The sequence below is a fragment of the Cetorhinus maximus genome, unplaced genomic scaffold (assembly GCF_964194155.1).
Source record: "Cetorhinus maximus unplaced genomic scaffold, sCetMax3.hap1.1 HAP1_SCAFFOLD_305, whole genome shotgun sequence".
Classification (NCBI taxonomy): Eukaryota; Metazoa; Chordata; class Chondrichthyes; order Lamniformes; family Cetorhinidae; genus Cetorhinus; species Cetorhinus maximus.
In genome coordinates, this window is record NW_027596258.1 from 168,306 (window position 1) to 191,388 (window position 23,083).

A 23,083-nucleotide genomic window follows, 5' to 3' on the forward strand; every position below is an offset into this window, starting at 1 on the left:
GGACCTGGGTGTATATGTCCATAAGCCATTCAATGTGGCAGGAGAGTGGTTGAGAGAGTGATTAATAAAATATACAGTATCCTGGGTTTTATTAATAGGGGCATAGAGTAGAAGAGAAGGAGGTCATGTATAAGTCACTCGCTTGGCCTCAGGTGGTTTATTGCATCCATTTCTGGGCACCACACTTCAGGAAGGATGTGAAGGCATTGGAGAGGGTGCAGAAAAGATTCACAAGCTTGATTCCAGGGAGGAAGGACAGCACATCAGAAGATAAATTGGAAAAATTAGGACAGTTTTCATTAGAGAAAAGGAGGCTGAGAGGATATTTGGCAGAGTTATTCAAAATCAAGTGGGGGCTGCACAGAGTAGATAAGGAAAAGCTGTTCCCACTCATCAAAGGATTGAGAACAGGAGGGCATAGTTTTAAAGTGATCAGTAAAATAATCAACAATGATATGAGAAAAATCCTTTCATGCAGTATCTGGTTAGGGTCTGGAATGCTTTGTGTGGGAGTGTGGTGGAGGCAGGTCCTATTGAAGCATTCAGGCAGGAATTAGGCTGTTATCTGAAAAGGAAGAATATACAGGTTTATGGGGAAAAGGCAGAAGAATAGGACTGGTTGAGTTGCTCATTCAGAGAGCCAGTGCAGACACGATGGGCCAAATGGCCTCCTTCAGCCCCATACCAAATCTATAATGTGGTAGAAGTTATTGGTTCATTCTGACAGAAACAGACCCCAATGAACATGTCCTGGATGTGATTAACAGCAAAATCCAATCACTGCAGTTTTTGACTCAAAAAGAGTTACTCATGAAATCACTGGTGTTTCACCCGGTTAGCTGACCGAGTGTTGGAAGGGATTCACTCAGAGCAGGTGAACAGTCCCTCCACAGTGTGAACTCGCTGGTGCGTCAGCAGGTAGGATGACTCAGTGAATCCCTTCCCACACTTGGAGCATCTGAACGGCCACTCCCCAGTGTGAACTCACTGGTGTACAGCGAGTTGAAAGGATCACCTAAACCCAGTCCCACAGTGAAAGCACCTAAGTGGTCACTCATCAGTGTGAACCAGTTGATGGGACACCAGTTCCCCAGAACTTTTAAAGCACTTCTTGCAGTCTGTACATTTAAAAGGTCTCTCATCAGTGTGAATTTATTGATGTGTCTTTAGGTGGGATGATTGAGTAAATCTCTTCCCGCACTCGGAGCAGCTGAACAACTTCTCCCCAATGTGAACTCGCTGGTGTCTCACAAGGTTGTTTGAATGGGAGAATCTTTTCCCACACTCATAGCAGCTGAATGACCTCCCCTCAGTGTGAGTTTGTTCAAGTCTCAGCAGGCTGGATAACTGAGTGAATCCCTTCCCACACTCCGTACAGGTGAATAGTCTCTCCCCAGTGTTAATTCGCTTGTGCCTCAGCAGGGTGGATAACTGAGTGAAACCTTTCCCACCTACAGGTGAATGGCCTCTCCCCAGTGTGAGTATGCTGGTGTATGGTGAGTTCAGATAAACGCCTGAAACCAATCCCACAGTGAGAGCACTTGAATGGTCTCTCGTCAGTGTGAACACGCTGGTGTGCCAGCAGGTTGGATCAATCAGTGAATCCTCTCTCACACTCGGAGCAGGAGAATGGCTTTTCCCCAGTGTGAACCCACTGGTGTATCACCAGGCTGGATTACTGAGTGAATCCTTTCCCACAGATGGAGCAAGTGAACGGTCTCTCACTCGTGTGAACTCTCTGGTGCCTCAGCAGGTTGGATGAATTAATCAATCCCTTCCCACACTCTGGGCAGGTGAACAGCCTCTTCCTGCTGTGACTGTCCCGATGAGTTTCCAGCTGAACTGTATAAGTGAATTACTTCCTACAATCTGCATGTTTCCACAGCTTCTCCCCATTTATGTTCTGCATTTATGTTCTGACAGGCCAGATGATTGGCTGAAGCCTCGTCCACACAGAGAACACGTGTACGGTTTCTCCCCACCGTGAACGGTGCTTTTTCCTTCCATGTTCAAAATCCAATGATATTCAGGTTACCACAAATTTGGTGAGTCTGTCAGACCCTGATGTGATGTTTTATTTCACTTTCCCAAATTAAAATCCTCCCCTTCTAATACCTCGTGAAATTTATTTAAAACAGAAAAAGGGAGTGAGAGAAAACCCACAAAAAAACAAAGGTAGGTTGTGAAATTGAGCTGAATGAATCTGGGAATTTGTGGGGCCGGCACTAGGAAAAAGTGACCATGAAAACTGCAGGATTGTCATAAAAACCCAACTGGTTCACTAATGTTCTTCAGGGAAGGGAACCTGCCACCCGGTCTGGGCCTACACAAGACTCTTGGCTCCATCGGAGCAAATAGAGAGAGAGGTTGGAGAAGCATTGGATAAAACAGAGGGATAAACTCTAAATCTCCATCCCTAGAAGGACCAGGGTAACAGGTGACACCATCACCTCCAAGTTCCCCTCCAAGTCACACACCGTCCTGACTTGTCTGACATCCAGAACTGGATTAACAGAAATTTCCTCCATTTAAATATTGAGAAGACGAAAGCCATTGTCTTCAGTCCTCGCTACAAACTCCACTCCATAGTCACTGGCTCCATCCCTCTACCTTGCTGGGAGTCAGATCAGAACGGACCTGTGGGAGATACTCGGGAGATGAGAAGCGCCAATAAATACAGACCGGGGATTTGAAAGAGGAGCACCTATAAAGACAGACCGAGGATTTGAGTGAGGAACATCTGTAAATACAGACCGGGGATTTGAGTGAGGAGTGTCTATACATACAGACTGGGGATTTGAGTGTGGAGTGTCTATAAATACAGACCGGGGATTTGAGTGAGGAGCATCTATAAATACAGACTGGGGACTTGAGTGAGGAGTGTCTATAAATACAGACTGGGGATTTGAGTGAGGAGTGTCTATAAACACAGACTGGGGACTTGAGTGAGGAGCGTCTATAAATACAGACCGGGGATTTGAGAGAGGAGCACCTATAAATACAGACTGAGGATTTGAGTGAGAAGTGTCTATAAATTCAGACGGGGGATTTGAGTGAGGAGTGTCTATAAATACAGACCGGAGATTTGAGTGAGGAACATCTATAAATACAGGCTGGGGGTTTGAGTGAGGAGCGCCTATAAATACAGACCGCGGATTTGAATGAGGGGCGTCTATAAATACAGACCGGGGTTTTGAGTGAGGAGTGTCTATAAATACAGACCTGGAATTTGAGTGAGGAACGTCTATAAATACAGACCGGGGATTTGAGTGAGGAACGCCTATAAATACAGAGGGGGATTTGAGAGAGGAACGTTTATAAATACAGACTGGGGATTTGAGTGAGGGACGCTTATAAATACAGACCGGGAATTTGAGTGAGGAACGTCTATAAATACAGACCGGGGATTTGAGTGAGGAGTGTCTATAAATACAGACGGGGGCTTTGAGTGAGGAACGTCTATAAATACAGAATGGGGATTTGAGTGAGAAGCGCCTATAAATACAGACCGGGGATTTGAGTGAGGAACGTCTATAAATACAGACTGGAGATTTGAGCGAGGAGCGTCTATAAATACAGACCGGGGATTTGAGCAAGGAGCTTCTATTAATACAGACTGGGGATTTGAGTGAGGAGTGTCTATAAATACAGACCAGGAATTTGAGTGAGGAGCGTCTATAAATACAGACCGGAGATTTGAGTGAGGAATGCCTATAAATACAGACGGGGGATTGGAGTGAGGAAAGTCTATAAATACAGACCGGGGATTTGAGTGAAGAACGTCTATAAATACAGACCGGGGATTTGACTGAGGAAAACATATAAATACAGAATGAGGATTTGAGTGAGGAACGTCTATAAATACCGACGGGGTATTTGAGTGAGGAGTATCTATAAATACAGACCGGAGATTTGAGTGAGGAACGTCTATAAATACAGGCTGGCGGTTTGAGTGAGGAGTGCCTAAAAATACAGACTGGGGATTTGAGTGAGAAGTGTCTATAAATACAGACGGGGGATTTGAGTGAGGAATGCCTATAAATACAGGCTGGGGATTTGAGTGAGGAACGTCAATAAATACAGACCAGGGATTTGAGTGAGGAGCGTCTATAAATACAGACCGGGGATTTGAGTGAGGAATGCCTATAAATACAGACGGGGGATTGGAGTGAGGAAAGTCTATAAATACAGACCGGGGATTTGAGTGAGGAACACATATAAATACAGAGTGAGGATTTGAGTGAGGAACGTCTATAAATACAGACGGGGTATTTGAGTGAGGAGTGTCTATAAATACGGACCAGAGATTTGAGTGAGGAACGTCTATAAATACAGGCTGGGGGTTTGAGTGAGGAGTGCCTATAAATACAGAGTGGGGATTTGAGTGAGGAGCGTCTATAAATACAGACGGGGGATTTGAGTGAGGAATGCCTATAAATACAGGCTGGGGATTTGAGTGGGTCGCACCTGTAAATACAGAACGGGGATTTGAGTGAGGAACGTCTATAAATACAGACCGGGGTTTTGAGTGAAGAGCATCTAGAAATACAGGCTGGGGATTTGAGTGAGGAGTGTCTATAAATACAGATCGGGGATTTGAGTGAGGAGTGCCTATAAATACAGACCGGGGATTTGAATGAGGAGCGTCTATAAATACAGACAGGGGATTTGAGTGAGGAGTGCCTATAAATACAGACCGGGCATTTGAGTGAGGAATGTCCATAAATACAGACCGGGAATTTGAGTGAGGAATGTCTATAAATACAGACCGGGGATTTGAGTGAGGAACGTCTATAAATACAGACTGGGAGTTTGAGTGAGGAGCGCCTATAAATACAGACCGGGGATTTGAGTGAGGAACGCATATAAATACAGACTGAAGATTTGAGTGAGGGACGCCTATAAATACAGACCGGGGATTTGAGTGAGGAGTGTCAATAAATACAGACTGAAGATTTGAGTGAGGAACACCTATAAATACAGACCGGGGATTTGAGTGAGGAGTGTCTATAAATACGGACGGGGGATTTGAGTGAGAAGCGCCTATAAATACAGACCGGGGATTTGAGTGAGTAACGTCTATAAATACAGACTGGGGATTTGAGCAAGGAGCGTCTATGAATACAGACCAGGGATTTGAGTGAGGAACGTGGAAAATACAGACCGGGGATTTGAGTAAGGAGTGTCTATAAATACAGACCAGGGATTTGAGTGAGGAGCGTCTATAATTACCGACCGGGGATTTGAGTGAGGAGTGTCTAAAAAGACAGACTGGGAGTTTGAGTGAGGAACGCCTATAAATACAGACTGGGGGTTTGAGTGAGGAACGCCTATAAATACAGACTGGGGCGTTGAGTGCGGAACACATATAAATACAGAGTGAGGATTTGAGTGAGGAGCGTCTATAAATACAGACCGGGGATTTGAGTGAGGAAAGTCAATAAATATAGACGGGGTATTTGAGTGAGGAGTGTCTATAAATACAGACTGGGAATTTGAGTGAGGAACGTCTATAAATACAGGCTGGGGGTTTGAATGAGGAGCGTCGAGAAATACAGACGGGGGATTTGAGTGAGGAATGCCTATAAATACAGGCTGAGGATTTGAGTGGGTCACACCTGTAAATACAGACCGGGGATTTGAGTGAGGAGCATCTATAAATACAGACCGGGGATTTGAGTGAGGAACGCCTAATAAATACAGACCGGGGTTTTGAGTGAGGAGCATCTATAAATACAGGCTGGGGATTTGAGTGAGGAGTGGCTATAAATACAGACGGGGGATTTGAGTGAGGAGCGTCTATAAATACAGACCGGGGTTTTGAGTGAGGAGCATCTATAAATACAGGCTGGGGATTTGAGTGTGGAGTGTCTATAAATACAGACCGGGGATTTGAGTGAGGAGCATCTATAAATACAGACTGGGGACTTGAGTGAGGAGTGTCTATAAATACAGACTGGGGATTTGAGTGAGAAGTGTCTATAAATACAGACGGGGGATTTGAGTGAGGAGTGTCTATAAATACAGACCGGAGATTTGAGTGAGGAACATCTATAAATACAGGCTGGGGGTTTGAGTGAGGAGCGCCTATAAATACAGACCGCGGATTTGAATGAGGGGCGTCTATAAATACAGACCGGGGTTTTGAGTGAGGAGTGTCTATAAATACAGACCTGGAATTTGAGTGAGGAACGTCTATAAATACAGACCGGGGATTTGAGTGAGGAACGCCTATAAATACAGAGGGGGATTTGAGAGAGGAACGTTTATAAATACAGACTGGGGATTTGAGTGAGGGACGCTTATAAATACAGACCGGGAATTTGAGTGAGGAACGTCTATAAATACAGACCGGGGATTTGAGTGAGGAGTGTCTATAAATACAGACGGGGGCTTTGAGTGAGGAACGTCTATAAATACAGAATGGGGATTTGAGTGAGAAGCGCCTATAAATACAGACCGGGGATTTGAGTGAGGAACGTCTATAAATACAGACTGGAGATTTGAGCGAGGAGCGTCTATAAATACAGACCGGGGATTTGAGCAAGGAGCTTCTATTAATACAGACTGGGGATTTGAGTGAGGAGTGTCTATAAATACAGACCAGGAATTTGAGTGAGGAGCGTCTATAAATACAGACCGGAGATTTGAGTGAGGAATGCCTATAAATACAGACGGGGGATTGGAGTGAGGAAAGTCTATAAATACAGACCGGGGATTTGAGTGAAGAACGTCTATAAATACAGACCGGGGATTTGACTGAGGAAAACATATAAATACAGAATGAGGATTTGAGTGAGGAACGTCTATAAATACCGACGGGGTATTTGAGTGAGGAGTGTCTATAAATACGGACCGGAGATTTGAGTGAGGAACGTCTATAAATACAGGCTGGCGGTTTGAGTGAGGAGTGCCTAAAAATACAGACTGGGGATTTGAGTGAGAAGTGTCTATAAATACAGACGGGGGATTTGAGTGAGGAATGCCTATAAATACAGGCTGGGGATTTGAGTGAGGAACGTCTATAAATACAGACCAGGGATTTGAGTGAGGAGCGTCTATAAATACAGACCGGGGTTTTGAGTGAAGAGCATCTAGAAATACAGGCTGGGGATTTGAGTGAGGAGTGTCTATAAATACAGATCGGGGATTTGAGTGAGGAGTGCCTATAAATACAGACCGGGGATTTGAGTGAGGAGTGCCTATAAATACAGACCGGGGATTTGAGTGAGGAATGTCCATAAATACAGACCGGGAATTTGAGTGAGGAATGTCTATAAATACAGACCGGGGATTTGAGTGAGGAATGTCTATAAATACAGACTGGGAGTTTGAGTGAGGAGCGCCTATAAATACAGACCGGGGATTTGAGTGAGGAACGCATATAAATACAGACTGAAGATTTGAGTGAGGGACGCCTATAAATACAGACCGGGGATTTGAGTGAGGAGTGTCAATAAATACAGACTGAAGATTTGAGTGAGGAACACCTATAAATACAGACCGGGGATTTGAGTGAGGAGTGTCTATAAATACGGACGGGGGATTTGAGTGAGAAGCGCCTATAAATACAGACCGGGGATTTGAGTGAGTAACGTCTATAAATACAGACTGGGGATTTGAGCAAGGAGCGTCTATGAATACAGACCAGGGATTTGAGTGAGGAACGTGGAAAATACAGACCGGGGATTTGAGTAAGGAGTGTCTATAAATACAGACCAGGGATTTGAGTGAGGAGCGTCTATAATTACCGACCGGGGATTTGAGTGAGGAGTGTCTAAAAAGACAGACTGGGAGTTTGAGTGAGGAACGCCTATAAATACAGACTGGGGGTTTGAGTGAGGAACGCCTATAAATACAGACTGGGGCGTTGAGTGCGGAACACATATAAATACAGAGTGAGGATTTGAGTGAGGAGCGTCTATAAATACAGACCGGGGATTTGAGTGAGGAAAGTCAATAAATATAGACGGGGTATTTGAGTGAGGAGTGTCTATAAATACAGACTGGGAATTTGAGTGAGGAACGTCTATAAATACAGGCTGGGGGTTTGAATGAGGAGCGTCGAGAAATACAGACGGGGGATTTGAGTGAGGAATGCCTATAAATACAGGCTGAGGATTTGAGTGGGTCACACCTGTAAATACAGACCGGGGATTTGAGTGAGGAGCATCTATAAATACAGACCGGGGATTTGAGTGAGGAACGCCTAATAAATACAGACCGGGGTTTTGAGTGAGGAGCATCTATAAATACAGGCTGGGGATTTGAGTGAGGAGTGGCTATAAATACAGACGGGGGATTTGAGTGAGGAGCGTCTATAAATACAGACCGGGGTTTTGAGTGAGGAGCATCTATAAATACAGGCTGGGGATTTGAGTGAGGAGTGTCTATAAATACAGACCGGGGATTTGAGTGAGGAGTGTCTATAAATACAGACCGGGGATTTGCGTGAAGAGCATCTATAAATACAGACTAGGGATTTGAGAGAGGAGTGTCTATAAATTCAGACGGGGTATTTGAGTGAGGAGTGTCTATAAAAACAGACCGGAGATTTGAGTGAGGAACGTCTATAAATACAGGCTGGGGGTATGAGTGAGGAATGCCTATAAATACAGACTGGGGATTTGAGTGGGGAGCGTCTGTAAATACAGACGGGGGATTTGAGTGAGGAACGCCTATAAATACAGACTGGGGTTTTGAGTGAGGAGCATCTATAAATACAGGCTGGGTATTTGAGTGAGGAGTGTCTATAAATACAGACCGGGGATTTGAGTGAGGAGTGTTTATAAATACAGACCGGGTATTTGAGTGAGGAGTGTCTATAAATACAGACCGGGGATTTGAGTGAGGAGCATCTATAAATACAGACTGGGGATTTGAGTGAAGAGTGTCTATAAATACAGACGGGGTATTTGAGTGCGGAGTGCCTATAAATACAGACCGGGTATTTGAGTGAGGAGTGTCTATAAATACAGACGGGGGATTTGAGTGAGGAACGTCTATAAATACAGACGGGGATTTGACTGAGGAGTGTCTATAAATACAGACTGGGGATTTGAGTGAGGAGTGTCTATAAATACAGACCGGGGATTTGAGTGAGGAGCATCTATAAATACAGACCGGGGACTTGAGTGAGGAGCGTCTATAAATACAGACTGGGGATTTGAGTGAGGGACGCTTATAAATACAGACCGGGAATTTGAGTGAGGAACGTCTATAAATACAGAATGGGGATTTGAGTGAGGAGCGTCTATAAATACAGACTGGGAGTTTGAATGAGGAGCGCCGATAAATACAGACCGGGGATTTGAGTGAGGAACGCATATAAATACAGGCTGAGGATTTGAGTGGGTCACACCTGTAAATACAGACCGGGGATTTGAGTGAGGAGCATCTATAAATACAGACCGGGGATTTGAGTGAGGAACGCCTAATAAATACAGACCGGGGTTTTGAGTGAGGAGCATCTATAAATACAGGCTGGGGATTTGAGTGAGGAGTGGCTATAAATACAGACGGGGGATTTGAGTGAGGAGCGTCTATAAATACAGACCGGGGTTTTGAGTGAGGAGCATCTATAAATACAGGCTGGGGATTTGAGTGAGGAGTGTCTATAAATACAGACCGGGGATTTGAGTGAGGAGTGTCTATAAATACAGACCGGGGATTTGCGTGAGGAGCATCTATAAATACAGACTGGGGATTTGAGAGAGGAGTGTCTATAAATTCAGACGGGGTATTTGAGTGAGGAGTGTCTATAAAAACAGACCGGAGATTTGAGTGAGGAACGTCTATAAATACAGGCTGGGGGTATGAGTGAGGAATGCCTATAAATACAGACTGGGGATTTGAGTGGGGAGCGTCTGTAAATACAGACGGGGGATTTGAGTGAGGAACGCCTATAAATACAGACTGGGGTTTTGAGTGAGGAGCATCTATAAATACAGGCTGGGTATTTGAGTGAGGAGTGTCTATAAATACAGACCGGGGATTTGAGTGAGGAGTGTTTATAAATACAGACCGGGTATTTGAGTGAGGAGTGTCTATAAATACAGACCGGGGATTTGAGTGAGGAGCATCTATAAATACAGACTGGGGATTTGAGTGAAGAGTGTCTATAAATACAGACGGGGTATTTGAGTGCGGAGTGCCTATAAATACAGACCGGGTATTTGAGTGAGGAGTGTCTATAAATACAGACGGGGGATTTGAGTGAGGAACGTCTATAAATACAGACGGGAATTTGACTGAGGAGTGTCTATAAATACAGACTGGGGATTTGAGTGAGGAGTGTCTATAAATACAGACCGGGGATTTGAGTGAGGAGCATCTATAAATACAGACCGGGGACTTGAGTGAGGAGCGTCTATAAATACAGACTGGGGATTTGAGTGAGGGACGCTTATAAATACAGACCGGGAATTTGAGTGAGGAACGTCTATAAATACAGAATGGGGATTTGAGTGAGGAGCGTCTATAAATACAGACTGGGAGTTTGAGTGAGGAGCGCCGATAAATACAGACCGGGGATTTGAGTGAGGAACGCATATAAATACAGACTGAAGATTTGTGTGAGGGATGCCTATAAGTACAGACCGGGGATTTGAGTGAGGAGTGTCTATAAATACAGACTGAAGATTTGAGTGAGGGATGCCTATAAATACAGACCGGGGATTTGAGTGAGGAGTGTCTATAAATACAGATGGGGGCTTTGAGTGAGGAACGTCTATAAATACAGAATGGGGATTTGAGTGAGGAGCGTCTATAAACACAGAAAGGGGATTTGAGTGAGAAGTGCCTATAAATACAGACCGGGGATTTGAGTGAGGAGTGTTTATAAATACAGACCGGGTATTTGAGTGAGGAGTGTCTATAAATACAGACCGGGGATTTGAGTGAGGAGCATCTATAAATACAGACTGGGGATTTGAGTGAAGAGTGTCTATAAATACAGACGGGGTATTTGAGTGCGGAGTGCCTATAAATACAGACCGGGTATTTGAGTGAGGAGTGTCTATAAATACAGACGGGGGATTTGAGTGAGGAACGTCTATAAATACAGACGGGGATTTGAGTGAGGAGCATCTATAAATACAGACCGGGGATTTGAGTGAGGAACGCCTAATAAATACAGACCGGGGTTTTGAGTGAGGAGCATCTATAAATACAGGCTGGGGATTTGAGTGAGGAGTGGCTATAAATACAGACGGGGGATTTGAGTGAGGAGCGTCTATAAATACAGACCGGGGTTTTGAGTGAGGAGCATCTATAAATACAGGCTGGGGATTTGAGTGAGGAGTGTCTATAAATACAGACCGGGGATTTGAGTGAGGAGTGTCTATAAATACAGACCGGGGATTTGCGTGAGGAGCATCTATAAATACAGACTGGGGATTTGAGAGAGGAGTGTCTATAAATTCAGACGGGGTATTTGAGTGAGGAGTGTCTATAAAAACAGACCGGAGATTTGAGTGAGGAACGTCTATAAATACAGGCTGGGGGTATGAGTGAGGAATGCCTATAAATACAGACTGGGGATTTGAGTGGGGAGCGTCTGTAAATACAGACGGGGGATTTGAGTGAGGAACGCCTATAAATACAGACTGGGGTTTTGAGTGAGGAGCATCTATAAATACAGGCTGGGTATTTGAGTGAGGAGTGTCTATAAATACAGACCGGGGATTTGAGTGAGGAGTGTTTATAAATACAGACCGGGTATTTGAGTGAGGAGTGTCTATAAATACAGACCGGGGATTTGAGTGAGGAGCATCTATAAATACAGACTGGGGATTTGAGTGAAGAGTGTCTATAAATACAGACGGGGTATTTGAGTGCGGAGTGCCTATAAATACAGACCGGGTATTTGAGTGAGGAGTGTCTATAAATACAGACGGGGGATTTGAGTGAGGAACGTCTATAAATACAGACGGGAATTTGACTGAGGAGTGTCTATAAATACAGACTGGGGATTTGAGTGAGGAGTGTCTATAAATACAGACCGGGGATTTGAGTGAGGAGCATCTATAAATACAGACCGGGGACTTGAGTGAGGAGCGTCTATAAATACAGACTGGGGATTTGAGTGAGGGACGCTTATAAATACAGACCGGGAATTTGAGTGAGGAACGTCTATAAATACAGAATGGGGATTTGAGTGAGGAGCGTCTATAAATACAGACTGGGAGTTTGAGTGAGGAGCGCCGATAAATACAGACCGGGGATTTGAGTGAGGAACGCATATAAATACAGACTGAAGATTTGTGTGAGGGATGCCTATAAGTACAGACCGGGGATTTGAGTGAGGAGTGTCTATAAATACAGACTGAAGATTTGAGTGAGGGATGCCTATAAATACAGACCGGGGATTTGAGTGAGGAGTGTCTATAAATACAGATGGGGGCTTTGAGTGAGGAACGTCTATAAATACAGAATGGGGATTTGAGTGAGGAGCATCTATAAACACAGAAAGGGGATTTGAGTGAGAAGTGCCTATAAATACAGACCGGGGATTTGAGTGAGGAACGTCTATAAATACAGACTGGGGATTTGAGCGAGGAGCGTCTATAAATACAGGCTGGTGATTTGAGTGAGGAGTGTCTATAAATACAGATGGGGGATTTGAGTGAGGAGCGTGTATAAATACAGACGGGGGATTTGAGTGAGGAGCGTCTATAAATACAGACCGGGTATTTGAGTGAGGAGTGTCTGTAAATACAGACCGGGTATTTGAGTGAGGAGTGTCTATAAATACAGACCGGGGATTTGAGTGAGTAACGTCTATAAATACAGACGGGGGTTTTGAGTGAGGAGCGCCTATAAATACAGACGGGGGATTTGAGTGAGTAACGTCTATAAATACAGACTGGGGGATTTGAATGAGGAGCATCTATAAATAGAGACCGGGGATTTGAGTGAGGAACGCCTATAAATACAGACCGGGGATTTGAGTGAGGAACGTCTATAAATACAGACGGGGGATTTGAGTGAGGAATGTCTATAAATACAGAGCGGGGATTTGAGAGAGGAGCATCTATAAATACAGACCGGGGATTTGAGTGAGGAGTGTCTATAAATACAGACCGAGGATTTGATTGAGGAGTGTCTATAAATACAGATTGGGGATTTGAGAGAGGAGCGTCTATAAATACAGACGGGGGATTTGAGTGAGGAACGTCTATAAATACAGACGGGGGATTTGAGTTAGGAGTGTCTATAAATACAGACCGGGGATTTGAGTGAGGAATGCCTATAAATACAGACTGAGGATTTGAGAGAGGAGCGCATATAAATACAGAGTGAGGATTTGAGTGAGGAACGTCTATAAATACAGACGTGGGATTTGAGTGAGGAGCGTCTATAAATACAGACGGGGGATTTGAGTGAGGAGCGTCTATAAATACAGACGGGGGATTTGAGTGAGGAGCGTCTATAAATACAGAGGGAGGATTTGAGTGAGGAATGCCTATAAATACAGATGGGGTATTTGAGTGAGGAACGTCTATAAATACAGACGGGGGATTTGAGTGAGGAACGTCTATAAACACAGACGGGGGATTTGAGTGAGGAACGCCTATAAATACAGATGGGGGATTTGAGTGAGGAGCGTCTATAAACACAGACGGGGGGTTTGAGTGAGGAATGGGCTGTTTCACTGTTGCAGCTGCTGTGAGGCAGCAGGAGTGGGGGGAAAGAGGCAACTGTGATGTCACAGGAAGCTGGTACGTTGATTGGTCGGAAAGTGTTCAGTCTAAGGGTCAGTGTGTGAGAAACCAGCTTAGGACAGGCGAGTTCGGGTAGATCTATAAATAAAAATAACTTTACAATAATAAACCAAAATTTGAAAACTTTAAAATTCAAATAAAACAACAAAGATTTTAAACAAGCAATAAAATAGAGTTACTTAAATAAACATCTAATACACATCCCGTGTAGTTAAGAAGCATATAATCCTTAGTTGTCAGTGGTACTAGCATTCAGTAAACACAGTAAATTGTAGCATACATACGAAGGAAGTAATTAAAGTAAATTAACTAAATAACATAAGTTAGAATGGTAGGACAGGGGTTATGTTGCAGCTGTGAGATGTGGGAGCTTTTGGATGCCAAGGCGATCCATGACAAACACGTTTGCAGGAAGTGTAAGCAGCCTGAGGAATTCCGGATCAGGATTATTGATCTAGAAACCGAAATGCAGACACTGTGCAACATAAGGGACGGGGAGAAATACCTGGATACTTTGTTCCGGAAGACAGTCACACCTCTTAGAAGAGGGTCATCTGTTTGATCAGCAGTGAGGGACAGGAGGATGTGACTGTCAGTGAGGCAGGTAATGGGACTGAGCAGGCAGGAGTGGAGGAGTCTCAGACTTTGCAAGTGTCAAACAGGTTTGAGGTGCACACAACCTGTGTGGATGAAAGTGAAATGTGCAAGGTGGATGAGCTGGCTGGCCATGACACTGTGGTACAGGAAGCCATTCATGCAGGGGGAGCAAAAAGGAATGTAGTGGTAGTAAGGGATAGTATAGTGAGGGCATTGACACTGTTTTCTGCAGCAAAAAGTGAGGGTCCAGACGGCTGTGTTGCTTGCCCAGCGCCAGGGTTCAGGACATCTGCTCAGGGCTGGAGAGGGACTTGCAATGGGAGGGGGAGAATCCAGTTGTCGTGGTCCATGTACGTACCAATGACATAGCTAGAACTAGGAAAGAGGTTCTGTAAAGTCAGTATAAGAAGCTAGGTACCAAATTATGTAGCAGAAACTCAAAGGTAATAATCTCTGGATTATTACCTGAGCCACGTGCAAATTGGCATCGGGCAAATAAGATTAGCGAGACCAATACGTGGCTCAAAGATTGGTATGGGAGAACTGGGTTCCGGTTTGTGGGGCACTGGTATCAGTGCTGGGGACAGTGGGGGCTGTACCGTTGGGACGGTTTACACCTGAACCGTGCTGGGATGAGTGTCCTCGCAAATCGCATAGCTAGGGAAGTAGAGAAGGCTTTAAACTAAACAAGAGCGGTGAGGGATCAAGCTTGGGTAGAGGTAGCAATTCAAGGTGTAGAGTCAAGACAGGAGAGCAAAATAGTAATATGAGAAATGAGGTCAGAGAAAGGCAGGAAAGGACTGAGAGAAAAAACCTAAGAATAAATCAACAGTCAAGACTAGATGTTACAACGGTAACAATAAGACAAGACTGAAGGCTCTCTATCTGAATGCACATAGCAGGACAGATGATTGGACAGAATATAAAGAACAGTCGAAAATGCATAAAAGGTTAATCAGGAGAAAGAAATTAGAGTGTGAGAGGAAGTTTGCTAGAAATGTAAATATGGATAGCAAGTGTTTCTACAGGTGCTTAAAAAGGAAAAGAGTGAGCAAAGTGAGTGTTGGTCCTCTAGAGGGTGACAGTGGGGAGTTAATAGTAGATAAGGAAATGGTGGAAGAAATGAATAATATTTTGCTTCTGGGTTCAATATAAAGGATACAAAAAACATTCCAGTAATAGCTGCAAATCAGAAGGTGACAGGAGAAAGGAACTTGTTGAAATTGAAATCACTGGGGAAATGGTATTGAGCAAATTGAAGGAGCTGCTGATGTCAAATCTCTGGGACCCAATGAACTACATCCTAGGGTCTTAAAAGAGGCGGCTAATGCGGTAGTTGGTGCGCTGGTGTTAATTTTCCAAAATTCGCTAGATTCTGGAAAGGTTCCATCAGATTGGAAAGTAGCAAATATAACCCCTCTATTCAAGAAGGGAGGGAGGCAGAAAACAGGAAACTATAGGCCAGTTAGCTTGACGTCTGTCGGGGGGAAGTTATCAGAATCAATCATTAAGGAGGTTATAGCTGGGCACTTAGAAGAGCTCAAGGCAATCGGGAAGAGTCAGCATGGTTTTGTGAAAGGAAAATCATGTTTAATCAACTGATTGGAGTTTTTTTGAAGGAGTAACATGCGCAATGGATAAAGGAGAGCCTGTAGACGTACTGGACTTGGATTTCCAGAAGACGTTTGATAAGGTGCCACATCAAAGATTATTATGGAAAATAAAAGCGCATGGTGTAGGGGGTAACTTATTAGCCTGGATAGGAGATTGGCTGGATGGCTGAAAGCAGGGAGTATGTGTAAATGGGTCTTTTTCTGATTGGCAGGATGTGATGAATGGAGTCCCACAGGGATCTGTGCTGGGGCCTCAACTTTTTATGATTTACATCAATGACTTATTTGAGGGGAGTGAAGACGTGGTAGCGAAATTGGCAGATGGCACAAAGGTAGGTAGAAAAGTAAGTTGTGAAGAGGACACGAGGAGGTTGCAGATGGATGTAGATAGGTTGAATGAGTGGCCAAAGATCTGGCAAATGGAGTGAAATGTGGGAAAATGTGAAGTTAGTCACTTTGGCAGGAAGAACAAAAAAGCAGAGTACTGATTAAATGGAGAATGGCTGCATAATTTTGAGGTGCAGGGGGACCTAGGTGTTCGAGTAAATGAGTCACAAAAAGTTTGTATGCAGGTACAGCAAGTAATTAATAAGGCTAATGGAATGCTATCCTTTGTTACGAGAGGGGTTGAACATAAAAGTAAGGATGTTATGCTTCAGTTATACAGGACTGCACCTTGAATACTGTGTGCAGTTTTGGTCTCCTTATTTAAGGAAGGATATAAATGTATTGGAGGTGGTTCAAAGGATGTTCACTAGATTGTTACCTGGAATGAGCGGGCTGTCTTATGAGGAAAGGTTGGACAGACTGGGCTTTTTTCCACTGGAGTTTAGAAGAGGGAGGAGTGATTTGACTGAAGTATACAGGATCCTGAATGGCCTTGACAAGGTGGATGTGGAAAGGATGTTTCCTTTTGTGGGTGAGTCCAGAACTAGGGGGGCACCGTTTCAAAATTAGGGGGTCGCCCTTTTAGGACAGAGATAAGGAGAAATTTTTCTCTCAGAGGGATGTGCGAATGGGAACTCTCTGCCTCAGATGGCGGGGTCATTGAATATTTTTAGGACAGAGATAGATAGATTCTTGTTCGGCAAGGGAATCAAAAGTTATCGAGGTTAGATGGGAATGTGGAAATTCAAAGACAAGAAGATCAGCCATGATCTTATTGAATGGTACAGCAAACTTGAGAGGCCAAATGGTCTGCTCCCGTTCCTATTCCATATGTTCTTATGGTCTCTCTCCAGTGTGAATTCGCTGGTGTATTCGCAAGTGGGATGACTGAGTGAATCCCTTCCCACACACGGAGCAGGTGAATGGTCTTTCCCCAGTATGAAACCATTGGTGTCTCAGCAGGCCGGATGGCTGAGTGAATCCCTTCCCACACTCAGAGCAAGTGAATGGTCTCTCTCTAGTGTGAAACTGCAGGTGTATTCGCAGGTGGAATGACTGAGTGAATTCCTTTCCACACTCAGAACAGGTGAATGATTTCTCCCCATTGTGAAACCGCTGGTGTGTTTGCAAGTGGGATGGCTGAGTGGAACCCTTCCCACACTCAGAGCAGGTGAATGGCCTCTCCCCATTGTGAAGCTGCTGGTGTATCAGCAGTTGGGATGACTGATTGAAACTCTTCCCACACTCTGAGCCGGTGAACAGCCTCTCTCCAGTGTGTAGCTGCTGGTGTCTCAGCAGCTCAGACGACTGACTGAATCCCTTCCCACACTCAGAGCAGGTGAATGGTCTCTCCTCAGTGTGAATTCGCTGGTGTTTCAGAAGGTTGGCTGACAGAGTGAATCCCTTCCCACACTCGGAGCAGATGAACGGCCTCTCCCCAGTGTGACTGCGTCGATGGATTTCCAGCTGGGATGGGTAATTGAATCCTTTCCCACAGTCCTCACATTTCCACGGTTTCTCCATGGTGCAGGTGTCCCTGTGTCTCTCCAGGTTTGATGATCAGTTGAATCCTTGTCCACACATAGAACACGTGTACAATGTCCCCCTGCTGTGAACGGTGTGATGTTATTTCAGGCTGTGTAACTGGTTAAAGCTCTTTCCACTGTCAGTTCACTGGAACACTCTCATTCAGGGGTGTATGTGTCTCGGTGCTTTTACAGACTCACTGATGTTTGAAATCTTTTCCCACAGACAGAACAGACAAATATTTCTCCTTCGACATTCAAAGACAATAATATTCAGGTCCTGATGAATCAAGTGACTCTGTCAGATCTTGATGTGATGTTTGGTTTGAGTTCCCCTCTGTAAATCCTCCCCTTCCGATACCCTGTAAAAGGAGTTAACAAAAGTGATCACTATAAGAACAGGATAGAAATTCAGAGCAGACAATTCTCATTTCTATGGAACATTATTTCCTGTCTTCTTCTCCCAAAGCTGCAAATCCCCGTCCCACACTCTCCCTCCTCCCTGTGCTGAAGCCAAGCAGAATTTTGGATAATTCTTCCTGTATCTTTGTTACAAATTTGTCCAACTGAAGATAACAATATGTTTCATCATTCACTTCACTCATTACTCGTGACAAAACATTAATCTGAAACCCCCTGACCGACCTTACAGAATAGCAGACATTAACCTTATGTCCAAAACTTACTGTGTGGAGATTTAATGAGTGATTGTAAAGATGGTTTCTCCAAACCTCCCTGGGTTTCCTTCCTTCCTTCTCTCCCTCTCTAACTAAGTTAAACCTGGGATCAGTCTCATGGTCCATTCTGGTTACTGCTTCTCTTCCTGATAACTAATTAACTCCAATTAAACACTGAGAAGACTGAAGACACTGTTTTCAGTCCCTGCTCCAATCTCCATTCCCTAGATACCAACTCCATCCTTCTCCCTGGGAACAGTCTGAGATTAAACCAGTCTGTTGATAACCTCGGTGTTACATTTGATCTCAAGATCAGGTTCTGACCTCATATCGGTGCCGTCACTAAGATCACCTCTGCAACATCACCCTCCCTCACCCCGTCTCAGTGCATCTGCTGCTGAAACCCTCATCACTGCTGTTGTTACCTCCAGACTTGAACGACTATCCCAACACACTCCTGGCTGGTCTCCCACATTCTACTCTCCGTAAATGTGAAGCCATCCAAAAGTCTGCTGTCCACGTCGTCACTCGTAGCAAGTCCTGTTCCTCTGTCACCCATTTGCTTCCTGACCTGTCTTGGATCCCGGTCAAGCAACAACTTGATTTTAAAATTCTCATCCTTGTTTTCAAATCCCTCCATAGCCTCGCCCTTCCTTATCTCTGTAATCTCCTCCAGCCCTACAACCCTCTGAGATATCTGCACTGCTCGAATTCTGATAGCTTGTACATTCTCCATTTTAATCGCTCCAGCATTAATGACCTTGCCTTAAGTTCCCTCGTTCCCAAATTCTGAAATTCTCTCCCTACACCTCTCCCTCTGTCTACCACATTTTCCCCCTTTAAGACACTTGAGTATTGCTAAAAAAAGAGACATTCTGTTGAAACCTTTTCTCTTGTACTCATCAGGACAGGCGCAAGAACATCAAATTTCAAAGATTATAAGTCGGGCTCAAAATGTGGCTTACTTTTGCTTACTAGAAGCTGCATATATTCATACACAGGGAACTGTCCACTGCAGACAGAAGGTGCATGTCCAGGGATGGGGCCGTTTGTTGAATTAAACAAAAGCATGGAGGATGATAGCTCTTTGGTGAATTCTCCATGGTAATGCCTTGACCAATCAGAGCTGACTGGCCAACCAGTCAACACCCTTTCCTTGTGCGGCACAAATTGTTATTCGCTCAGAAATTTGTTTTTTTTGCATCTGTCCAGAGGAGTGCAACATGAAATATCAGCAAATATGTCTCCCTTTTTCAGCAATACTTAAATTCTGTGCTGCTGAGTGACTATGGGTTTATAATTCTATTGTTGCTGATCTAAAACTCCTGGTGAACACACATTTTATGGACGGCTCCCTCGGGTTGTTGCTCATTGTCACCGTGAGGATGGTGGCTGCGCATGCGCCCTGTAGCACATTGACCCATCAAGATGGCGGCCGCGCATGCGCCAATCTCCACATTGCCCCTATAAAGATGGCGGCCGTTAACTCGGGCATTTCTCCCGCAGCGCCGAACAAACCCGGAAACGGTGGCTTCTTATTGAGGGATTGGGGCCGGTACCGTGAGTTTATGAAGCTTCCAAATTCATCCGCCAACCCTATCTCTGTTCACACGTTTATTTTCGGTTCTGGATCTGCATTCGGTCTTTGTTAAACCCGCATTTTAAATCCGCTCGCTCGATCTCCCGTTTGTCTCCACCAACTGCGCATCTTCCGACTTCAAATGATTGGCGGCAGCTCCGGACCAATAGGAAGAAGGGGCGTGGTTGGAGGACCGAGCGGGAGCAATTGATTCTCCAGCCAATCGGAGTGAGAGGGGCGGAGCCTGCTGGGAGTGGAGCATGCGCAGTGTGGGCGGGGGACAGGGACGAAGGCGGTGGATTTTTTTTCCCAATAATTGATATAGATTTTTCTTTTCCCACCTATTTCCATTATTTTTAAATGTATTTCCATCCATTGTTTTATCTCTACCTTTTAGCCTATTTCGATCCCTTCCCCCCACCCCACCCCCACTAGGGCTGTCTGTACCTTGCTCGTCCTGCTTTCTACCCTTAATTAGCACATTCCTTAGATAATATCACCACCTTCAACACCTCTTTGAACTTTTGTCTGTCACATCTTTTGGTTATCTCCACCTATCACTGGTCCTCTATCCAGCTCTACTTGTCCCACCCCCTTTAAACCAACTTATATTTCACCTCTCTTCTATTTTTACTTAGTTCTCTTGAAGAGTCATATGGACTCGAGACGTTAACTGTGTTCCTCTCAGCAGATGCTGTCAGACCTGCTGAGTTTTTCCAGGTATTTTTGTTTTTGTTGCGGTGGAATTTAAAGTCCAGCGGGTGAGAAAGGGCCGAGTGCAGGAGAGGAATGGAGCCGGAGGGTGGACTGGGAGGGTTCACAAACACCCGGTGTAGGAATCCAAACCCGGATTAGAAACTCCAGGAGCCCAGTTTACACCGAGTGTTTGGAAACTCCTTTTACAGGGGATTAGAAGGGGAGGATTTACACACCGCAAACTCAAACCCAGAGAACTGTTTGTCTCTTTGGACTGACCTGCTGAAACACATTGAATTCACACTGGCGAGAGGCTGTTCAGTTGCTCACAGTGTGGTAAGAGCTTCAGGACATCATCCCACCTGGGACACCACATTCACACTGACAACAGACCTTTTAAATGACCAGAGTGTGAGAAGTGCTTTAAAAGGTGTGGGGAATCTTGCGGTATGTTAGAATTTCTTTTTGCTTAAATCTATGCGAACGGAATTGTATACCCTGGCACGGCACTGGAATACGGTAAAAGGGAAAGACAATATTTTACCTTGAACATCTTCAGTGTAAGTGTGAGCTGCTGTTAAATCAGGCTGTATAGGTAGCACTTAAAAACAAAAAGGGGGCAATCACATTGTTGGGAGCATACTATAGACCCCCAAACAGTCAGGGAGAGATAGAAGGGCAGATATGTAGGCAAATCTCAGAAGTGTCAAAATAATAGAGTAATAATAGTCGGGGATTTCAACTTCCCCAATATTAACTGGGATAGACAAAGTGTGAAAACTTTGAGGGGGCTGAATTCTTCAAATGTATCCAGGAGAGATTTTTAAGCCAGCAAATAGAAAGTCCTACAAGAGAGGTGCTGGACCTTCTTTTAGAGAACAAAGCTGGGCAAGTTGTAGAAGTGTCAGTGGGGGAGCAGTTCAGTAATAATGACCATAACTCCGTAAGATTTAAGTAGTTATTGAAAAGGACGATGATGGATCGAAAATAAGGGTTTTGAATTGGGGGAAGGCCAATTTCAATATGATAAGACAGGACCTGGCCAAAGTGGACTGGGAGCAGCTACTTGTAGGAAAATCAACATCAGAGCAGTGGGAGTCATTCAAAAGGAAATAGTGTGCAGGACCAACATTTTCCCACAAAGGACCAACAAGTCCAGAGAAACCGGGATGTTGAGGAATTGACAGGATTAGATAAGGGGGGAAAAAAGGGAAGCTTATGGTACATACCGAGGGCTCAAAACAGCAGGAGCCCTTGATGGGTAGAGAAAGTGCAGGGGGTTACTTAAAAAAGAAATTAGGAAGGCGAAGAGGGGGCATGAAAAACACAGCTGGGTGAAATAAGTTAAAATGCAAAGGCATTTTATAAGTATATTCAGGGAAAGAGGATAACCAGGGAAAGATTAGGGCCCATCAGGGACCAAAATGGCAATCTGTGTGAGGAGCTGGAAGATGTAGATGAGGTTTTAAATGAGTACTTTGCATCTGGAGTAACTATACAGAAGGATAATGTAGATATAGATATCAGGGAGGGGGACTGTGATATACTTGAACAAATGAGTATTGAGAGGGAGGAGGTATTAGCGGTTTTATTGGGCCTTAAAAGTGTATTAATCCCCAGGCCCAGATGAAATGTATCCCAGGTGCTGTGGGAGGCAAGGGAGGAGATTGCAGGGGCCCTGACATTAATTTTCAAATCCTCTCTGGTCACAAGAGAAGTACCAGAGGACAGCTAATGTGGTACCATTATTAAAGAAGAATGGCAGGGATAAACCAGGGAGCTAATAGGCCAGCGAGTCCAACATCAATGGTAGGGAAACCTTTGGAAACGTTCTGAGGGACAGAATTAATCCCCACGTGGAGAGGCAAGAACTAATCAAGGATAGTCAGCATGGCTTTGTCAGTGAGAGATCATGTCTAACAAATTTGATTGAATTTTTCGAGAAGGTGACGAGGTGTGTAGATGAGGGTAGTTCAATTGATATAGTCCACATGGAATTCTCTAAGGCTTTTGACAAGGCCTGGCATGGGAGACAGGTCCAGAAGGTAAGAGCCCATGTGATCCAGGACAATTTGGCAAATTGGATCCAGAATTAGCTCAGTGTCAGGAGGCAGAGGGTGATGGTCAAAGGTTGGTTTTGTGACTGGAAGCCTGTATCCAGTGGCATACTGCAGGGTTGAGTGCTGGATCCCTTCTTGTTTTTAGTGGACATTAATGATGTAGACATGAATGTAGGAGGTATGATCAGTAAGTTCACAGGTAACACAAAAAAATCACTAGTGTG